This window comes from Neoarius graeffei, chromosome 25, assembly GCF_027579695.1.
Source record: "Neoarius graeffei isolate fNeoGra1 chromosome 25, fNeoGra1.pri, whole genome shotgun sequence".
NCBI classification, from domain to species: Eukaryota; Metazoa; Chordata; class Actinopteri; order Siluriformes; family Ariidae; genus Neoarius; species Neoarius graeffei.
Genome location: NC_083593.1, coordinates 53,512,409 through 53,534,496, shown reverse-complemented (window position 1 = coordinate 53,534,496; position 22,088 = coordinate 53,512,409).

Here is a 22,088-nt window from a genome sequence, read left to right as displayed (position 1 = left end):
TTGATGACTCTAAACTACCCCAGTGTGGGAATGAGCATATGGATGTTTGTGTCCATGCTTCTCAATAGACTAGCATCCAGTCTGGTGAGTCCCATTTGGTAAGATCCACCACAATCATGACTAGGATAAAGTGCAAATATATAACACGGTACGTTTTCACCGTGAAAATTGTAGCTCAAATTAATCAACATGCAACCAACATGTTCCATCTGAAAGGAGGCTGCCTACATAAGATTTATATTGCTGATGAAGTCCGTCGAATTTGAAATGTGCCAGTTGTTTTTCAAAAGTTCTTTATTTGGGATGGGTTTGAAGGGAACATTTAATGTGTCCTTCTTCAGAAGTGCCAAGATTGCTAACAAGAAAATCCTAATAGGCAGGGAACACATGTCAGTCAGTGGGACAGCTCATTGTTCACAGCATTAATGATTCATCTTGTACAGGAGAGAGTATATAGTATTACAGTAATGGTGACAAAAAAGGAAAACATCAAATATATCAAACAGCATGCCCAAAATAGATCAATAGATAATGTCAGTAAGCATTTTAGCCTGGTCAAGGGCACTGTGGATCTGGAGTCTATCCTGGGAACACTGGGTGTGAGGCAGGAATTCACACCATATGGAATGTCAGTCCATTAAGGGGCACCATGCACACCAACTTGGGGAAACACACAGAAGCCATGGCCTAATGGTTTGAGAAGCAGCTTTGGGACCAAAAGGTTGCTGGTTTGAGTCTGTGGACAAGCAGGAATGGCTGAAGTGCCCTTGAGCAAGGCACCTAACCCCCAATTACCCAGGGTATGTTGTACGTCACTCTGGATAAGAATGCCTGTAATGTAATCTAATGTAACTTTCAGACATTCATTCAGGAATAATTTAAAGCTGCTAGTCCAGTTATCATGTTTTTGGGAGGTTGGAGTAAACCAGAGAACCCAGGGAAACCCACATGGACACACAGAGAACACGTGACACTCTACTTGGACCCAAACCCAGTTCAGTATCGAACCAGAGACCCAGTTCTTTCTCTCCTTAGCCCAGGTAAGACATTTCTGATACTGTCTCTGGTTCAGGAGTGGATTAATATTAGGAACATGACAGTTGTAGCCCCTTTCCTCAAGACGTCTGTGTGTGGTGGCTCTTGATGCACTGACACCAGCCTCAGGCCATTCTTTGTGAAGCTCTCCCAAGTTCTAGAATCAACTTTTCTTGACAATCCTCTCAAGGCTGCACTCATCCCTGTTGCTTGCACTCCTTTTCCAGCCAGCCTTTTCAGCAATTACCTTCTGTGGCTTACGCGACTTGTGGAGGGTGTCGATGATTGTCTTTTATGTTAGTATGGTTTGATATTTGGTCTTTGTTTGAATTTTTTGTCTGCCGGTTGTGGTGTAGCTCCGGACCCAGTTTTGGTCGTCTGTTTCCTTCAGGCCTCGGTCTGCCATGAGACTGCAGTGGGCTTGTTGCTCTCTTTAACATTGGGGTTGTTCAGTGCTTTGAGTAGTGGTGATTCTATGCTCACTTTCTGGATCCATGGCACGGTGTTCCGAGCGATGTTGCCTGGTAGTGTCGCAGCGGCTGTGCAGGCAGTGTGGGACATACCTTTTTACACCTTTTGGTGGGATTGTGGGCAGCTACTCCACTGGAATTACATCCTGACCCTTTTTGGTGGACTTTTTTTTCCCCCTATTTGTTTTTTAATTGTAAAGTGACCTTGGGTGTGAGAAAGGCCCTATATAAGTTCAACTTATTATTATTTATATTGTTTTACTCAAACTAATATTCTGAGACACTGGATTTCTTATATGGGTGGTGTAGTGGTTAGCACTGTTGCCTCATAGCAAGAAGGTCCTGGGTTCAAGCCCAGCAGCCGGCAAGGGCCGTTCTGTGTGGAGTTTGCATGTTTTCCCTGTGTCTGCATGAAGCTACGTTTACATTAGACCGTATCTGTCTCGTTTTCTTCGCGGATGCACTGTCCGTTTACATTAAACCGCCTGGAAACGCCGGGAAACGGGAATCCGCCAGCATCCACGTATTCAATCCAGATCGTGTCAGCTCCGGTGCTGTGTAAACATTCAGAATACGCGGATACGCTGTGCTGAGCTCTAGCTGGCGTCTCATTGGACAACGTCACTGTGACATCCACCTTCCTGATTCGCTGGCGTTGGTCATGTGACGCGACTGCTGAAAAACGGCGCGGACTTCCGCCTTGTATCACCTTTCATTAACGAGTATAAAAGTATGAAAATACTGCAAATACTGATGCAAATACTGCCCATTGTGTAGTTATGATTGTCTTTAGGCTTGCCATCCTTCCACTTGCAAGTGGTAAGTGATATGTGCTGGGATCACACACACAGCGGCTCAGTCCCGAATCACAGCTTGTTCACTTCACTCGCGTGCTCTGTGAGCTGTGCAGGGCCGGAGTGCGCACCCTCCAGAGGGCACTCGCTGTTCAGGGCGGAGTGATTTGGAGCACAGGATGCCTGCGGAGCCGAGCGTATCCGTGTATTGGTGTTGCTGTGTGCACGCAAATCGTGTATTGGTGTTGCTGTGTGCACACTAATCGTTTTAAAAACGTTAATCTGATGATCCGCTGATATGGTCTAATGTAAACATGGGCTGAGGTTCTACTGAGTGCTCTGGTCCCCCCCAGTCCAAAGACATGCAGATTAGGTTAATTGGTGGCTCTTAATTGACCATAGGTGTGAATGGTTGTGTGTCTGTACAGTACGTGTCAGCCCTGCGATGACCTGGTGACTTGTCCAGGGTGTACCCCATCTCTCGCCCATAGTCAGCTGGGATAGGCTCCAGCTTGCCTGCAACCCTGTAGGACAGGATAAGCGGCTATTGAGGTTTTTCACCCATGTGACCAAGTCATGTGATGCTGCCATTTTGGACGTCACGGCTCGAATCAGTTTGAATGCGACAAACGAAAAACATAAAAGAAAAAGGAGCGAGATGCAGAAAACACCTTCACTATCCAGCGATGTAGGGCATTTACAGAGCGAGCAGAGGGAGAGGTATTTGCAAAAATTGAGGTTAGCAGGCTTAGAGAACGACATTTACCTGCTTCCACCAGGATTGTTCACTGACGTACGGAAGTACACGAAGCCCTTGTCTTTACCTGACTTCGGCCCACATGATCTGTATACCTATGTCGTTAAAAACCCATCGCCATACACAGGTATTGATCTGAAAGCCTATAAGAGTTTGGATGCCTACAAATATTTTGTCAGGCTGGGTAACATGCCTACATCAGCGGGTCGTCCCTGGAGCCGGTGGTCGCCATCTTATTACAGCTAAGGTTTGTTCATATTTTCATTTACTTTCGGTCCTCAGGATAAACAAAATGTTATTAAATGTCATTGAAATAACTTCTTAGTCTGTTGAGACATGGCCTGTTATAAATTTGCTGTTACCAGGCAATGACCAAGAACTGTATTATTAGGGTCGGTGTCTGTGTTGTAGCAGTGTACTAGCAGCTAGCTGTTAGCACTAGCTAATGTCAACAACATCATAGCTAATATGTTACTGTAGCAATGTTTACATTCAGTCATTTGGATGACTGTTAAAACCTTTCAGTCTCAAGTTTTTCCTTTACTGTATTTACTAGTTTACTGTAATTATGATCCGGCAGCTATTTACACCGGATCCAGTGTAAATAGCTGCCGGAGTGCACTCCGGCTTGCTCCCCCTCAAATTAAGCAGCGTGGAGCAAGCCGGAGCGTGCTGCTTAATTTGAGGGGGAGCAAGCCGGAGCGCGCTCCGGAACCTCGGCCGGAGCACTCCAGGAGCAAGCCGGAGCGCGCTCCAGAACCTTGGCCGGAGCACTCCGGGAGCAAGCCGGAGCACGCTGCTTAATTTGAGGGGGAGCAAGCTGGAGCACGCTCCGGCAGCTATTTACACTGGATCCGGTGTAAATAGCTGCCGGATCATAATTACAATAAACTAGTAAATCCAGTAAAGGAAAAACTTGAGACTGAAAGGTTTTAACAGTCATCCAAATGACTGAACGTAAACATTGCTACAGTAACATACCAGCTACTATGTTGTTGACATTAGCTAGCTTGACCTTCAAAATGGCGGACACCGGGGCGTCACGTGACCCTGTGACGTCAGGTGAAAAACCTCAATAGATAATGGATGGATTTCTTATTTTCATGAGCTATAAGCCATAATCATCAAAATTAAAACAAAAAAGCCTTGAAATATTTAACTTTACATGCAATGAATATAGAAAAGTTTTCCTTTTTGAATTAAATTACAAAAAAAAAAAAGTTTTTAATGATATTCCAATATTTGGACATGCGCTAGTGTATATACACACTGAAAGAAATATTAAACAGTACAGACTGGCATCCCAACTAGGGTGTACGCCCACCTCCTGCCACACGCCCGCTGCTCCTGGGATGCGAGTTATCAACACACCTTTGTCTATCCTATATCTGTCATGGATATATATAAACCGTCCAATCCCCTTGATTTTCCTGACCCCCCTTCTGTTTCAGCCCAGTGTGACGGACAGGCAGCAGGACAACTGAACAGCAGTGTGGCAGTCTGGGTAATGAAACAGGAGACAGTCAGTCACAGCAAAATGCATACCGAAATGAAGAATACCAGAGAGACAAGCATAATGACAAATAACATGATTGCGACAATCTGTTTCTCTTTTACTGTCACACTCATGTGTGTGTTTGGAACAGATACTGAACCGCACCACCTGTTCGCCAAAACACTTTATCTGCTTGTGGATACACACAATTAACTTCATGCTCATGATTGTACAGTGCCACACACACACGATGTAGTATTATCAATCAACATAGCTGCTGCATTAAAAACAAAAAAATAAATAAAAAATAAAAAAATGAAATGTAATTAAGCTGCTTCCCTGAGTGTCAGAGTGAGACGAAGTGCTACCACCATTACGGATGATTTTCTCGCACTTCCAATTCACCAGTGCATCTGAAAAAAAAAAACACAGACAATGTGCGACTGTGGCATGATCTCACACACACACACACACACACACACACACACACACTTTCATTCTTATCACAGGGTCAAAAAGAGAGTTCACTTACTGCATTTAATTGCTTATCAAAAACCATTTTCCTCAGTTCAAACTCATTATGAGTGAAAACGGTGCAATTATTTCATTGAATTTGTAAAACAGGTTAATTGGGGGCACTATTAAGTGACAAATGACGTAAAACATATGTCTCAGTGCTCCTGTAGAATCCTTACCAATTCCATATTTAAACAACACTTACATTTCAAATCACATGCAAAATGCTTGAAATTTAACATTAAAGGAACAGTCCACCGTACTTCCATAATGAAATATGTTCTTCTCTGAATTGAGACGAGCTGCTCCGTACCTCTCCAAGCTTTGCGCGACCTCCCAGTCAGTCAGACGCGCTGTTACTCCTGTTAGCAATGTAGCTAGGCTCAGTATGGCCAATGGTATTTTTTGGGGCTGTAGTTAGATGCGACCAAACTCTTCCACGTTTTTCCTGTTTACATAGGTTTATATGACCAGTGACATGAAACAAAGTTCAGTTACACAAATGTGGCAGACCACAGAATCCAGGGACACATGTCGGCCCGGGGGCATTTTGAGTTATTGACAGATTCAGAAAGTACAGTTTCTAAGCTTTCCAATGATGCCTTCCATGTGGAGATCTGACAATATTTGAAGAATGTGTGGCCTTTTGAAAGTGTATACTTCTTAAAACAGAAAAGGGAGAAAATCGCCCTCAAAGTTTTCCATCTCAGCTACTCTGGGTGCAGGGCGGGCACATAATGGTGCTCATTTGCATGACATTAAGGAAAGCCCCACCCCCTACGAGCTAGCATGATACTACTTTCATGTAAACAAAGATCACCACGTCAATTTTCCTTCCATGCAAAGTATGCCCAACACAATTATGAAGTAAAAAAATAAGTCCTAAAGTATACTTTAACGGTTTGTGGTTGAAAAATTACTCACACCGTAAGAAAGAAAGATAGCACAATGATGACACAACTAACACAACACTAGTTTCATGTAAAGCCTCGGTCACAACCGGCCGTACAGTACGCGCTCCTACAGCCGGTCTACATGCAAAAAATGCAAGAAACGCACGGAGAGCGCGCATGAAACGCACGAGAGCGCGCGTGTGATGTGCTGATTTTCGAGCCGCAGACCGGCCGCAGAGGTTCTTTGTCATGTCAAACAAACTCTACGGGCGCTTACGTTTTTTTCAGGTTGCAAGACAAACTTACGGCCAATGCGCGTCTTTCTCTGTGACCAAAAAAAACCCGCAGCGATTTGGGAAATGCCAAAAATCACACGGCCAAAAAATCATACGTCCGGTTGTGACCTAGGCTTAACCAAACCACAACACTCTCCGTTACATGCAAAAATAACCACACAGCCTTAGATTAATAAACTCACCCCATCAGAAAGAGAAACGGTGCCTTGCACACACCAGTGCCTCCGATGGAATGTAATCCTAGAACGGTCCGTGTATCATCCGATCATTCAAGTATTCCATTCAATCTGGAAAACGAGGTTGCGTTTTTTTTTGCTAGAAATGGTGATCTCCGATGTAAATACCGAGTGTCTGTTTGCTTCGCGGTGTGTCAGCTCCTCTGCGCTCTGTTTAGTAACTCATTCCATAGTGAAATCACACGCCTGTATGCAGGTTAAGTAGCCATGCGCTCAACTCGGATCATACAGCTGATTTGCAGAAAAAAAAAAAAAAAAGACTTAAATCATCATGTGAATGGCCCATATGGTAATTTACCCACACCCCCCAGCAGGCTACAGTCCTGACAAAAACGAGACAATTTGCAACAAAAAATGTATGCTTTTCCAACAAAACAATCTATTATCTGAAATACTGATTGCATTCTTCAAGATCTCAACTTGCACATGATGGAAAAAAACAAAAATCACAAATTTCGAAAAAAAAAAATGCTTCTTTTGCGATTATCTCGGATTCGTTTCGGCCGACATGTGTCCCTGGATTCAGTGAGGGGTCACATATACTTCCCTACCAGATTCTCTATTTCCCACAAGAACGAAAAGCAGGAGTTCATGAATGCTATCAAAGCCATGGACTGTGTAAAGAAAAACGGCAACTGTTCAGCTGTTCCCGTTAGGGGTTGCCACAGCGGATAATGTCCCTCCATTTCCTCCTGTCCTCCATGTCTTCTTCTGTCACACCAACCATCCTCATGTCCTCCTTCACCACATCCATACAGTAAATCCCATCTTTGCTATTCCTCTTTTCCTTCTACCTGGAAACTCCATCTCCAGCATTCTTTCCCAATATCAAGTAGTTTCCCCAGCAGCAACTTTTTATTTTGCTCTCCATCTCTTGGCAGCCCCCCTGATAAGTTTTCTTCATGTCCCTTTGTCAATTTTTGAGGGATGCCACTATGGTCCTCAATTTTCTCCACTTGTCGATGATGGGCTTCAAAACGCTCCATGGTGCATCTAATGTTTTGGATTTTTTTTTGTACTTCTCTCCTGATCAATACCTTTCTACACTGAGATCCTCGACATGCTTTGTAGGCTCTTTGTAGACCATGGCTTCAGCCGGCAGATAAAACCAAGACAATGTCAAGAAAATCCAACAAAAACAACTGATCATTATTTAGAGTTAATCAGAATCTCTTCATTGATAGCAGGTGTATGATGATGACTTTGGAGCACGAGTTTGAATGTGACTGGTTAATTCTGTGCACAGGGCCATCGTGAAAGGGTGAACACACTTAAGCAAGCAAGTTATAATGTTTTTCACTTGAATTCTGCTCTTTGCTATGTCATATTTCTTCCTGGTGAAAGGGATAAAGCTGGATGCAGAATTAGCAACGTTTTTCAGTATTAGCTCCACAGCATGCTTCATTTTTATCCCTGCTACATTCAGAGACTTTTCTCCCAACCTGATTGGCTGAGAGATAAAAATGTGCTCGAGGTCATGCATGTTTTTCAACTTCTCTTAGCGTGACAGCAACATTATGTACACAACCGTATCCAGTTTAGCATTTTAAATTTAACTTGTAGTTCTTGAAAGAAGTGGGGGAAAAAGAAGAAAGTTCGAAGGGCAAAAAAAGTGTGTGTGTGTGTGTGTGTGTGTAAGAGAGAGATGGAACAGCCCCAAGGCATCCACCAGCCCTCGCCTTTTGAATGTGTCTGTGCATGCATGTGTTTGCATCTATGTGGCTTGTCCAGGATTCTTTTGACCTGCTGAAGTCACCAGGCTGTCCGCGGTATTTAGACACCGCATGCTGCTTAATTTTCCGTCAATTATTTCGCCTAGAAACAAGCAGCGCCTCATTTTCCAGAACTTTTCAAAATATAGTTTGTCTCAAAGAAGCTCTACTTCAGACATCAGTACCTCAACAGCCGAAAGCAAGCTAAGAGCAAGGATGATGAGAACAACATCTACAGACACAGCAAGGAGGAAGGAACCAAGACTTGGGGAGAGCTTCCTCATTATCCTCCACTGAATCATGACTGACTCCAATCATAACTAGTTCTTTTTATTTTTGATTATTATGCACAGCGGGCGGCATGGTGGTGTAGTGGTTAGCGCTGTTGCATGTTCTCCCCGTGGGTTTCCTCCGGGTGCTCCGGTTTCCCCCACAGTCCAAAGACATGCAGGTTAGGTTAACTGGTGACTCTAAATTGAGCGTAGGTGTGAATGTGAGTGTGAATGGTTGTCTGTGTCTATGTGTCAGCCCTGTGATGACCTGGCGACTTGTCCAGGGTGTACCCCGCCTTTCGCCCGTAGTCAGCTGGGATAGGCTCCAGCTCGCCTGCGACCCTGTAGAAGGATAAAGAGGCTAGAGATAATGAGACGAGATGAGATTATGCACAGCAAGGCAGCCAAATAAAAGCATTACCTTCCTGTCAGCTGACTTCCTATTGGTCGAAAGCAATGGTAATAATAATAATTTATTGCTTATAGCATGCAAATTAACATGAATTATAATACATAGGGCCAAATTACTCAATTCTGATTGGTCAATCAAGGAGGGCTTTTTTTTCCTTAACACGGGGCCGTATTTCTGAAATGCTATTGGCTAGTTCGTTGCTTGGTTACAGTTACAAACATTAGCAAATTTTGTCAACAAAATGGCTTTTGTAAAGAAGCTCCAATAAAATTTTGTACTGTAAACCACTTTCAAAATCCTCGTGTCGTGTCGCCGTGTCATGATGAAAGACGCTTTAGAAACTGATTCAAACGTGCAAGATAGTCTCGCGCCCTGATTGGTTCAGAAAATGTGAATGACAAATGTTATGAACTTGAATGGCTTCCAAAGTATGAATTTGGCCCTATGTATTATAAACAAGTAATCGTATGGTTCCTCATAAAATTAAGGATCAATTTCACTCGTGATTTCAAAGTTTTGAATTTTCAAAACTTCAAAAATCACTCGTGAAATTAATCCTTAATTTTACTCAGCCCCATACAATTACACACATATATATATGATCAAATGCGTCTTACAAAATATTATAAAAATATGAGCATATACATATACGGTATCACTAGATCCAAGTTAAACGACATGGTACATGAAAAGGGATTCATTTTGCTCTGTTTTCTCCAATTTGGTCATTTTGCCAATTCCAAGGCAGAGTAACAGACTTGCGCTATCTACCATCTTCTGCATACATGAGCTCACCGACACCTACGAATTGCTAGTGTCACTGTGACTGACAGGGGAGAGAGTAACACCATCCATCCCACCCAGACAGAATCAGATCCTGCCCACAGATGGCTAAATAGGACTTGAACTCATCTCCATTGATGATCTCCTTTTTCTCTTGCACCACTCACAAGTGCATCAATTTTGAACAGGTACCGTATGTCAATAGAAAACAATGAACACACCTTATTATAATCTGATTTCTTGATTTACCATCATTTCTATTTTTATGTTTCTTCCTCTGGCCTGTTGTTTATCATTAAAATAAATCTAATAATAATAATAATAATAATAATTTGTGAAGCTGCGAATGGACTTGCATCTGTGATCTTTTTTTCTCCAGCTGAACCATGGATGAATTCAGTCTCTACTCCAAATACTGTAATTCCTGAATTATTATGCAATATACAGTACCAGTCAAAAGTTTGTACACCCCTGCACATTCATAGATTTTTCTGTATTTTCTACATTGTAGAACAACACTGAAGACATCAAGACTATGAAATATCACATATGGAACATAGAAAAACAAGATGTTTCATATTCTGGATTCTTTAAAGTATCCAGCGTTTACCTTGATGACGCTTTGCACACTATTGGCATCATCTTAACCAGCTGCATGAGGTAGTCACCTGGAATGCTTTTCAATTAACAGGTGCCTCGTCAAAAGGTAATTAGTGGATGAGTTTATTGCCTTTTTAATGCATTTGAGATGAAACAGAAAGTACAGTAAATATCCCTATTCCAAAATTGTAGTCTCAATTCAACGTTATTCAGACACAATATATGAGAAGAAAATTTATGAAAAAAAGCTTAATACAATTATATATAATAGAAAAAAAGAATTTGCAAGTAATAGTTGCTACAATTATTGATGTAAGGTGTGTGTGTGTGTATGTGTGTTGAAATAGTATAAACTTTTGTGTCAACAGCCACCCATGTCATATTACTTTTTTTTTTTGTTAGAACAAGAGAACTATACAAATATACATTGCAACTAAATACACTATACTTTTTTTTTTACACACAACTCTATGTATACTTACGCTAACACAAACACTGAGCCGAGATAATTTATCATAACAGAATTTTTAGGGGATAGAGAAAGAAAGGTTTAAAATAAAATGTGATTTTAAGGCTGATTTAAATAATGGAAGTGATCCTAAGTTTTCGATTCTTGTGGGAATTCCATCCTTCCCAGAGTTTGGAGACGGTAAATTGAAAGGAAAATTTATCATAATTTGTCTTGGCATTTGGACGAACAGTATTCCCCCCCCCCCCCCCATTCTCATTATCTCTAGCCGCTTTATCCTTCTACAGGGTCGCAGGCAAGCTGGAGCCTATCCCAGCTGACTACGGGCGAAAGGCGGGGTACACCCTGGACAAGTCGCCAGGTCATTACAGGGCTGACACATAGACACAGACAACCATTCACACTCACACCTACGCTCAATTTAGAGTCACCAGTTAACCTAACCTGCATGTCTTTGGACTGTGGGGGAAACCGGAGCACCCGGAGGAAACCCACGCGGACACGGGGAGAACATGCAAACTCCACACAGAAAGGCCCTCGCCAGCCCTGGGGCTCGAACCCAGGACCTTCTTGCTGTGAGGCGACAGCGCTAACCACTACACCACCGTGCCGCCCGAACAGTATTCCCCTTAGCTGAAAATCTGGTGTTGTAAGAATGTTGTTCATTAGCCAGCCTGAGCAGATTTCTAATCTGTATTATATCAAGAACTGCTCAACTAAGTAAAGAGAAACGACAGCCATCTTTACTTTAAGACATGAAGTGGCTTTTAATTCATAAAAATAAAGAAAAAAAACATTGAATTAGAAGGTGTGTCCAAACTTTTTACTGGTACTGTGTAAGATTCAAGTGTGCAATGTTCATACGATCCTTTTGCTGCTTCCTCATGTATTTTCTGTGTGGTTTGTTTGGCTCGCTGTCAGATGAAGTGCTATTCACTGCTAGTACAAACTCCTCAAGCACAATCAACATCCTGACATTCTCCAGCTGTTCTGCTCTGTTTACTCAATGCCCCGATTGTTAGGGTTTTGCTGGGATTCGAACCTGGTTCGTTGGTGTGATGATCCAGCAAACCCCCACTAGGCCACCAGGGGAATGACTCAAATGCAGAGGCGTGAGGCGGAAGTAGAAAAAGTAACAAAAGGTTTATTTATACTATGTACACTATATACAATCCAGGGCAAAACAAAAAAAAAACAAAGAGTATAATTCAAAAAGAAAAAGGCAAAAATACAAAAGCTCAGAAGATCCACAAAACACAGTACAAAGGAAACTGGAGATAAACATAACAGCACAAAGACTCCGTGACAAGAGGACTGAACTCAGGGGTATAAATACACAAACTAATTAAGGACACAGGTGAAGATAATTAGGACTAACAGGCAATTAACAAAAAAAAAAAAAAACACAAAACACAGGAACAGTGGCGGCCTCTAGAGGCCAAAATAAATATGACACGAAAAGGAAATAACAGCGGCCTCTAGAGGCCAAAACAGTCCAAGTCCTAACACCGATCCCACGCTGGTGGGGCTCATTGGTACAGTTCCACTTTTGTTCCTGGTTTTAGAAATTTCAGAAATAAAAGGAATTGTTTGGTATAAAAAATACTAATTTGCATAATTTTCTGCTCCAAATATATTTAAAGAGGTAAGATGTGTCATTTTTAGTTGTACAGTGGAGGTTTAAAGTGCTGATGACACGTTTTTGACATCTTTGGCGATGTTTTATAACATAAAAAGTAATTCCCGATGATCCATATATTAATTCACGAAGGCGCCTATTTTACAAGTTATGATAAAAAACGCGGCTATCTGGGCAAATTTGACGGGGCTGCAGCACCCAGGAGATGAAGGAGGAGGAGGAGCTATATGACGTCAGCGAAAGAACCTTCCTCCTAACTTACCAGTTTGTTGTTGATGCGACAGGTGTTCAGTTTATCATTATTAGTATTTTTATTAGACATTATTATACATTATTATATATATAGTTATTATGCCTTCGCGTTGTGTTGACGGCTTTTGCTCCAAAACCCACAAGGATGGGGTAAGTTTATTCAAGTTTCCCAGAGATCCCGAGCTGCATGCGAAGTGGGTGAAGCAAGTCAGGCGCACTCGTGACAAGTGGGAGCCCTCACCAACATCCGTCCTGTGCTCTGAACACTTCGATTTGGATTGTTTTGACACCCTTCCCAGCTTAAAAGAATCTCTTGGGTGTTCAGTTCAGCACAAACGTGTGTTACTACCATCAGCAGTGCCTACACAGTGTTGCCAGATTGGGAGGTTTCCCGCCCAGTTGGGCGGTTTCAAGTGCATTTTGGTGGGTTTTGAACATAGGTTTTGAACATATTTTGGGCTGGAAAACGTCAGCAGTATCTGTTGCCAGATACTGCTGACGTTTTCCAGCCCAAAATATGTTCAAAACCCACCAAAATGCACTTGAAACTGCCCAACTGGGCGGGAAACCCCCCAATGTGGCAACACTGCCAGTATTCCGGAGGGGGTCTACTAGTAGCTATGCCGGATCCAAAGACAGTCCTCCTGTCAGAACATGTGTTGTGAAATGACATAAGATAAAGGTACGTAGAGCTATAGATTCTACATGATAATCATAAATGTAATCATAAAGTCGGCGTGATATCAGTCATGTATTTGCTTGTGAAAGCTTGCGGCTTTCATGTAACTGCCACCTAGCAACGAGAGGCAAAGGGTAAAGAGGGTAAGCCATCATAGATTCTATTCGGAAGAGATCAACACAATTCTAGACACCCAGAAGAGGGAGAGCTAGCACTAGAGAGTTCACCGGCGTTTTCATGCGCCATTTCCATTGAGTAGAACCAGAGTAGAACAGCCAGTGAACCACAGCGTGTTCTTCCGCTGACGTCACAGCATGGCCGCGAGCCACGGACCCAGTTTTCTTGCGCTGTGCAATTAAAAGTTGGATATTCACATAACAACAGCTTCTTTTCACGTAATTATAACAGAAATCTAACATGTTTGCCATGTTGTATAGTTTATTTAAGAAATTGCATAGAGTCATGTTCGTGTCATCAGCCCTTTAAATAGAGTTTTGTTTAAAAAAAGTGTCTACTTATTTGCAGGACTTTGACTAATCAGGTGGTGAAACCAGTGTGCCCGCCTCTCGATTGGGAGATCATGAGTTCTATTCACGGTCGGGTCATACCAAAGACCATCATAAAAATGGTACCTATCGTACTACCATCTGGCAAGGCACGTTGCAATACAGATACGAGTGGGGAGTTAAACTCTTGTGGTTACCAGAGGACACGCCCCCCACCGTAACCCTAGCTATGTAATAGGCGAGAGGCCGAGGGCTGTGGAAACGGAGACTGGCACCGCCCGATGCGCCACACGGTGCAGGAAGGACTTTAACTTAACTTAAGGTGGTGAAACCAACCAACCAACAAACAAATAAACAAAAAAACAGTGCAGCATACAGTAAAGACTCAGACTTTTTTAGTTGAAAATGTTTTAGACCGGCGGCACAGTGGTGTAGTGGTTAGCGCTGTCGCCTCACAGCAAGAAGGTCCTGGGTTCGAGCCCCGGGGCCGGCGAGGGCCTTTCTGTGTGGAGTTTGCATGTTCTCCCCGTGTCCGCGTGGGTTTCCTCCGGGTGCTCCGGTTTCCCCCACAGTCCAAAGACATGCAGGTTAGGTTAACTGGTGACTCTAAATTGACCGTAGGTGTGAATGTGAGTGTGAATGGTTGTCTGTGTCTATGTGTCAGCCCTGTGATGACCTGGCGACTTGTCCAGGGTGTACCCCGCCTTTCACCCGTAGTCAGCTGGGATAGGCTCCAGCTTGCCTGCGACCCTGTAGAAGGATAAAGCGGCTAGAGATCATGAGATGAGATGTTTCAGACCTGAAATTCCATATCACTTCTGCGATCCAGTGCACTGAAATTTTAAATAAATACTAATTCCCACTAAAGCTAATTAGTGTTGTGCAATGCACAATACTACTGTTATTCTTTAATTTTATTATGCTTTATTCATTAGATTTTATAATTCATTAGCATGGTTGCTGTTAGCATGCTAGCCATTAACATGTTAACATTACCATGTTAGCATGCTAGCTGTTTGCCATTCCTGTGTAATACTTCGCCTTTATCTTCAGAGAATGCTCTTTCTAGTTTTGGATTTAAAATTGTATCCCTGTTTTGGTGTAACTCAATCCAAACTTGATAATTTTTTTTCAGGTTTCCTCCAGAGGGACGGCTGTAGAACCAATAAGGACTTTTTTTTTTTAGGAATAAGATCTAGCCTTGTCAAATAATTGGTAGGTTCCTGAAACACACTGTATCGTCTATGCCAGCCTTTCTCAACCGGGGTGCCGTCTGGCTTCTTTAGGGATGCCGTCAAAAAATAATATATTCTAACATTGAAATAAATAAAATTAATTAAACTCATCTCATTATCTGTAGCCGCTTTATCCTGTTCTACAGGGTCGCAGGCGAGCTGGAGCCTATCCCAGCTGACTACGGGCGAAAGGCGGGGTACACCCTGGACAAGTCGCCAGGTCATCACAGGGCTGACACATAGACACAGACAACCATTCACACTCACATTCACACCTACGCTCAATTTAGAGTCACCAGTTAACCTAACCTGCATGTCTTTGGACTGTGGGGGAAACCGGAGCACCCGGAGGAAACCCACGCGGACACGGGGAGAACATGCAAACTCCACACAGAAAGGCCCTCGCCGGCCACGGGGCTCGAACCCGGACCTTCTTGCTGTGAGGCGACAGCGCTAACCACTACACCACCATGCCGCCCATGAATTAAACTTAAAAAAACCCAAAACAATAGTTACACTAATGCAGATCGGCGCCTCATGCATCATCAAAATTTGTCTCACGGCCCCCTTTCCCATGTCACAACGTCACTGCCGGGGTCAGCGTATGGTCAGCGTGACTGCGTATATTTTACGTATATGGGGGTTCCTTGAGAATTTGCATACTTCTGAAGGGTGCCGTGACTGAAAAAAGGTTGAGAAACGCTAGTCTATGCTACAAATTAATGCTATTTCGTGTGAAAGCTAAGCCATAATCCTTTCCAATTTTTGGTTTTCATCCCTATTTTTGGCCAAATTCAGTCGAACAGACACTGATGTGCTGCTCCTCACCAACACAGCTCTCATTACTCATCTTGTTATCTCTCGGGAGTCGGCTGTGCATTCGTTGTTCTTATTTTTATCACTTGTTTCTCATCTCTTTGCAAAATCCCCCTCATCCATCACACTGCTGAAGCTCTTTCCACACCAGCGTCAGTTAATTTGCTCTGATTTCCGATGTGTTTGCGTACGGTAGCTTTTGTGCTCATTTTGCACCTCTGATAATTGGTCCCTTTTGAACGAAGCACTGCAGGGGACGAGAGTTCAATTAGTCAAGGTGTGTGTACGTGTGTATAAGCGTGTGTGAATGCATTTGCTTGTATGAAGGAAAAATATGACACATTAAGGTCTTTAGTGATTGTTTTTCTTTTTCTTTTTTTGACCGCCTGGGGAAAACATAATGTATGATGTGTAGGAGTGTATGATTGCTTGTAGCCATGTCCAAGGTCTTTCATTTGTATTAATCTGCTTCGGTAAAGTTAAACTTTTGGGAAAGCGTGCTGCTGCGAGGCAAAGAACTCTGTTGGAGAACCGGGAGAGGGCGTTTGAGGATAAAAAGAGTGTGTGACACGAATGCTAAATGCGTTTAGCCTCTCATCTGTCAGGAAGAGAAATAAAACTATTACTATTGACGTCTCTGACACTAATGATAGAAAATGTCATGAGATCATTTTCTTAAAGCAACACTTTGAACAACAGTTCAAAGTTTCAACCGTTTCCTTCTACCATCAAGTTTTATTTTAAGTTTGCTTCTGGAGTAATAGCAAACTACGTGCGAAGGAAGAAAGCAATACGTGGCTGCTATGACTGGTTTTAGAACTGGCGTTTTTTATCCATTTTTATAGATAAACACTGTGTGATTAAAGCACAGAGTCTGAAAGCACATCAACAAGGCAGTTTGAGATACTTAGGTTCTCCACAAAGCGTTTGAACAGGCGTGTGTAATGAATTAGACATGCATCATGCTAACATGTTGGCTCTTATTTGTCTTAAACATTACCCTCGTCAAAAAGCTCCAGTCAAAAAGTAGCATTTTCATGTGTGTGTGTGTGTGTGTGTGTGTGTGTGAGAAACAGTAAAGTGATATTAGACACAGTGCCACTGCTTTCTTCTTCAATATTTTCCGCACCTTTTAGTGATTGTACGAGTAATTTAGATAGAGATTAAATTTTATTGCTTTAATCCTAATGAGATGGCACAAGATAATGGGAAATCCATTGCGACATAATTGTTAAATAGAAATAGAAATGTTTTAATTATCCAGATATATTGTTCACTGTTTTGTGGATGCATGAGCTGAAATGTACCGGTGACTCAAATGTCTTCTCATCTCATTATCTGTAGCCGCTTTATCCTGTTCTACAGGGTCGCAGGCGAGCTGGAGCCTATCCCAGCTGACTACGGGCGAAAGGCGGGGTACACCCTGGACAAGTCGCCAGGTCATCACAGGGCTGACACATAGACACAGACAACCATTCACACTCACATTCACACCTACGCTCAATTTAGAGTCACCAGTTAACCTAACCTGCATGTCTTTGGACTGTGGGGGAAACCGGAGCACCCGGAGGAAACCCACGCGGACACGGGGAGAACATGCAAACTCCACACAGAAAGGCCCCCGCCGGCCACAGGGCTCGAGCTCGAACCCGGACCTTCTTGCTGTGAGGGGACAGCGCTAACCACTACACCACCGTGCCGATTTGAGGACATATAAAGGAATTTCATTTCTGACGTCTCAACTTCTTATTTTTTTAATAAAATCTCATTTTTACTAGTCTGTCTTTTCAGTCCCCCAAGTGAGCCTCTGATCTTCTATTGGCATGGGCACCAGGTGTCACAATACTTGCTAAAAGAAGACTATTTTGCTTGAACTTACCTACCAAGTACCTACTAAAAGTGTTCCAAAGAAGGACAACTGGTGAACTGGGGACAGGGTCATGGGTGTCAAAGGCTCATTGATTCTCATGGGGCATGAAGGCTAGCCCATATGGTCCAATCCAGAAGAGCTACTGTAGCACAAACTGCTGAAAAAGCTAATGCTGGCTAAAACAGTAAGGTGTCACCTTTCTGTTTGTTGGACCACTTTTGGTAGGTACTAACTACTGCATACTGGGAACACCCCACAAGATGTGCCATTTTGGACATACTCAGACCCAGTCATCTCGCCATCACAATTTGGCTCTTGTCAAAGTCATTCAGATACATATGCTTGCCCATTTTCCCTGCTTCCAACACATCGACTTCAAGAACTGACTGTTCTCTTGCTGCCTGATATATCCCACCCCTTGACAGGTGCCACTGTAGTAAGATAATCAATGTTTTTCACTTCACTTGTCAGTGGTTATTATGTTATAGGTGATTGGTGCATACACAGTGGTGATGAGGCTGTGATCAGGAACTGGTGTGTGAGATAACCAGTATTCTGGAGATTGAGAGTGGTGAGGTGTGGGATGGTTGTCATAGGCCACGGTGGCCATATTTGAAGGCTACTGCGAGCTCTGGGAAGTGGAGTCCTGAGTGCGAACAGGTGCAGACGAGAGAAATGTGAGAGAAAGCCTGTCTGTGATTCAATTGCCCACATCGTTTGCTTCTGAAAACAAAACACCAGTGAACAATGTTAGCTACTACCTTCTGCATGACATGTTCTATCAGAAAAGCATAGCTAGTTAACGTCACTGCAGTTGACAGACAACAGATAAACTCGCAGGATTACATGAGAGAAAGTCTGTCTGACTGTAAGAGAATTGTGAACATCATTATATATAACATTACCCCAGACACCCAAGTAACTGTTGAGAAGTTCTAACACAAAGGCAGAAGAAACAAACTCTTGAAAGCAGGCGTGGTAAAATAAGGCGAATAAGGATATTCGCAAGTTCCTCCATGAAGGTTCAAGATGTGTCGAATAGAAAAAATGCTAAGACATTTTTCCAAACTTAGAAACTTCATAAACTTCTATTCCATCGATCTCCATATCAGCAAGATGGAATTTTCCTGCTGGGTCATGAGCATGTGATGGAAAATCGAATGATTAACAAATCAAGCAGCAGATCACTTGCTGTTCTGATTCTTTTTTGTGCCCGAAACAATCGGCTGTCACTTCTGAAGTGCTGCCCAGATGATGCTCCAAATGAGTGATGGCCCAGAGCCGGTGTGCAGTTTCATCTCGCCCAAAGTGACAAACCCATTCAAATCTGTCTGCCAGAACACAAGCACAGCCCTGCCTTGATTGATTTCATATCTCAAATACGATATGGACTTGAAATGACTACGCAGCACAAACATTAGATGGGGTTGGTTGCATTTGGGCCATTTTAGGCCGTATTCCAAATACTGTAGCTGCTGACAGATGGCCCATTTACTCGCCATTATCATAACTCAGACTTATGTGCCTTAAATAATCCATATTCGCATCTGAATTGTCTGCTATTTTGGGATAAAAGTGACTTCTTGACAATTGTCACTTTCATCCTAAATTGAATCCTATGGCGAATTGGCGCAATGAATCTGTTACTCTAGTCATTATTGCATGTAATAAAATAAAGCACTTGTGCTCTTATAGGAAATTATTATACATACAGGACACTTTTTCAATGGAATAAAAACATGTTCTATTCTCTTCTAGTGGCTTTCATTCATTTAGTTTGATAGCATGCAATATTGTTAGCATATCGCTTATTCGACGTGCATTACGTCACTCAACCCAATAGAGAATGAGCGTTGAATATGGTTTACAATATTGCACGGTTGTCAAGACAACATGACGTCACACGTCGGAGATGTAAAACTTCTGTGCTAGCGAGTGACTGTGACAATTTGTAAACAAACATGGCCGCCAGGTTTGCTTCGTTAAATACGGAAGATTCTGAGAGAATTTTGAAAGAGAAAGACGCGTTGAACACCCAAAAGGAATATGTATGTATAATAATAATCATATTGGCTGGCTTTATTTCGTCGTCTATCAGATATATTCCATTCAGCTACTCATCTTTGACTCATTCAATATTATGCTAGCTGAATGGAATATAACTGATAGACCACTCAACGACAACCAATATTATTTAAAATACTCAACAACTCGGTGGTGTGATGAAGCAAAGTTACCCAAAGTGGAATATTTTCCGATTACAGCATGTTCTGAAGTGGTTTATTTGTTTTACACCACAGCCAACAATTACGCTTCTTCTTCTTCTTCTTCAAATTAATTAAATTGCATATTGTCATTGTGTCCTAATGTATAGTTACTTTTAATGTAGTGAAATTACACCACAGGTTTTATTAAAGCAGCTGTAAACAGATGTTCCTTCATCAGAGGTTTCTTTGTTTCTCTCTCTCTCTCTCTCTCTCTCTCTCTAACCAGAAAGCATAAACTCTGCTGTATTGAAGACTTGTCCATAGCCGAGAACTTAAAGTACCGGTATGTAACATCTACATCTTCAAATGTTAAATAATTATACTTTTTCACTTAGTCTCATCTCATCTCATTATCTCTAGCCGCTTTATCCTTCTACAGGGTCGCAGGCAAGCTGGAGCCTATCCCAGCTGACTAGGGGCAAAAGGCGGGGTACACCCTGGACAAGTCGCCAGGTCATCACAGGGCTGACACATAGACACAGACAACCATTCACACTCACATTCACACCTACGGTCAATTTAGAGTCACCAGTTAACCTAACCTGCATGTCTTTGGACTGTGGGGGAAACCGGAGCACCCGGAGGAAACCCACGTGGACACGGGGAGAACATGCAAACTCCACACAGAAAGGCCCTCGCCGGCCCCGGGGCTCGAACCCAGGACCTTCTTGCTGTGAGGCGACAGCGCTAACCACTACACCACCGTGCCGCCCTTTTTCACTTAGTAAACTAGTTTATTGTTGTTGAACGTATTTGACTAAAAACATTAATACAAACCTGTGATTTGCAGCTACTCCATTGTCAGTGCTGCTGTTCTAGAAAATTAATCAACACCTTCCAACCAATCAGGATCAAGAATTCAGTAGTGCTGTGGCATAATGGATTTTAGCATGTTTACTCAATACTTCACAGTTATTCCACGAAATCGAGTCATACACTACCGTTCAAAAGTTTGGGGTCACTTTGAAATGTCCTTATTTTTGAAAGAAAAGCACTGTTCTTTTCAATGAAGATCACTTTAAACTAATCAGAAATCCACTCTATACATTGCTAATGTGGTAAATGACTATTCTAGCTGCAAATGTCTGGTTTTTGGTGCAATATCTCCATAGGTGTATAGAGGCCCATTTCCAGCAACTCTCACTCCAGTGTTCTAATGGTACAATGTGTTTGCTCATTGCCTCAGAAGGCTAATGGATGATTAGAAAACCCTTGTACAATCATGTTAGCACAGCTGAAAACAGTTGAGCTCTTTAGAGAAGCTATAAAACTGACCTTCCTTTGAGCAGATTGAGTTTCTGGAGCATCACATTTGTGGGGTCGATTAAATGCTCAAAATGGCCAGAAAAATGTCTTGACTATATTTTCTATTCATTTTACAACTTATGGTGGTAAATAATAGTGTGACTTTTCACAGGGGTTAAATTGGGATTGGTTATGTGGGGGGGCTCTACCTCGTACCCGCCCCTGCCCCCGCCGCCCTGCCCCAATATACTTTTTGGAAAATAACCCTCTAATTTGATAACCATATCATATTGCACAGAGATATACACCTTATCTGTGTGTTGTAGGCCTATGTGTGTCTTGTAGTGCCCCCCTACACATTATGGCAGTTTGAATGTAGATTGGTTGGCCAATGTAACAGATTGTACAGGTTGTTGTACATTGGTTTGAAGGAAATGATTAGTGGGGGGTCTGGGGGTCCTCCCCCAGAAGTTTTTTATTATCATACATGTTATTTGCTGAATTCTGGTGCATTTTAATAAGTTGTTAGCTGACTTTACAGAGGTAGGTTGAGCAATATCATGTTAAATCTTGTTACATGCCTACAGGTGAAAAATGTGAAGGAGAAATGTTCAGTGAGAAAATTTGAAGGCTTGCACAATCTTAAACCAAAACAGTTGATTTATTTTGGAGGATAAATGTTAAATATGCCAAAACACTGTCAGTCAAATTGTCAATCAAATATATTCATGCAGTGAATGCAACCAAATACAAACAACACTATAACATTGGAAGCATTTATTATTATTATTATTGTTATTATGTATTCAATGATTTATTTGGCATGTGGTGCTTTTTGT